The sequence below is a fragment of the Physeter macrocephalus genome, chromosome 20, assembly GCF_002837175.3.
Source record: "Physeter macrocephalus isolate SW-GA chromosome 20, ASM283717v5, whole genome shotgun sequence".
Taxonomy (NCBI): domain Eukaryota; kingdom Metazoa; phylum Chordata; class Mammalia; order Artiodactyla; family Physeteridae; genus Physeter; species Physeter macrocephalus.
The window spans coordinates 122,253,945-122,255,155 of NC_041233.1; the positions used below are offsets into that span (position 1 = coordinate 122,253,945).

The 1,211-nt window shown below is 43.9% G+C and overlaps 1 long non-coding RNA gene across 1 annotated transcript in view; it reads left to right on the forward strand.

Moving 5' to 3' along the window:
• Window positions 1-1,211, forward strand: part of LOC129391647 (uncharacterized) — a 14,498-nt gene that overhangs the window by 12,572 nt on the left and 715 nt on the right. The window lies entirely within an intron of this gene.

Sequence of the window (1,211 nt, forward strand, 5' to 3'; positions counted from 1 at the left end):
AGAGACTCAGAACTAAGGACACTCATATGCTGAAAGTGAAAATATGGGAAAAGATATTCCATGATAACACTAAGCAAAAGAGGAGAGGAGTGGCTCTGCTGCTTCTGCTGGGGCCCCTACGTTGCAGGGAGTAAACGGGGGCAGGGGCTGGGGTGCCCTTCCCACCCTCTGCACCCTGAGCCAGGGCAGTCAGAGGGACTTGGTCCACCTCCCATGTTCCATTCTTCCTCCAATGAGAATGGTGTTAATCAGTAAAGACCTGGGTATAGCTGATTCACTTTGTTACAAAGAAGAAACTAACACACCAGTGTAAAGCAATTATACTCCAATAACGTTGTTAATAATAAATAAAGACCTGGGGAAAAGAGATCGCCCCCGTGGAGAAAGCCTTTGTCATAAATTTATCTGCTGTGGGGTTGGGATTGAGCTACACTGGAGATGCAACTGCTTCCCAGTGAGGCTGTCTCTCATGGCTGTCTCCTGCTCCTGTGTCCATGGCCTGCTCAGCATATGGAAGACACTTAGGTTGCTTCCGCAGTGCGTGGTGTAACTTCCAAGGTCAAGAACTTGCTGAGCACAACCATAACTTAACTTTTGTGAACACCTGGCCTCCAAAAGGCTGAAATATCTAGTGACAATGTACTGAAGACATCATTTCTTATTCATTCCCTGACCTACTCTCAGTCACAGAGACATGTGGTAAAACAACAGGGAATCAGGCTTATGGTCATGACTTGGCTGCGTCAAGAATTTCTAGGCCATGTGGGAAGATTCTTCACTTCTCTGAGATTTCTGCTTCAACCAACAGGGAGCAGCTGCCCTTAAGGTCTCAACTGAAACCCTATAAATTTCATATGTTGAAGTCCAGACCCTTGTACCTCAGAATGTGACTGCATTTGGGAATAGGGCCTTAGGAGAGATGACTGAGGTAAAATGGGTCATATGGGTCAGCACTAATCCAGACCTGTGCCCCTATACCCGGTTTTCTTTGTCTCCTACCAAAAGTAGAGGAAAATAGAATCACCACGGAAGTCTTTAGTAGACATTTTAGGGCAAGTCTCCATAGTAAAACCACCTTGAAATGTAATCAGTTGGTAGAAATAGTAAATGCAATTTAATCTTTGCAGGTTTAAAAAATTCAATTTCTTGAATTTCTAGAGAGGTTATAATGCATGTAACATGGTTGAAGGTCCTGAAAATATAAAATACTT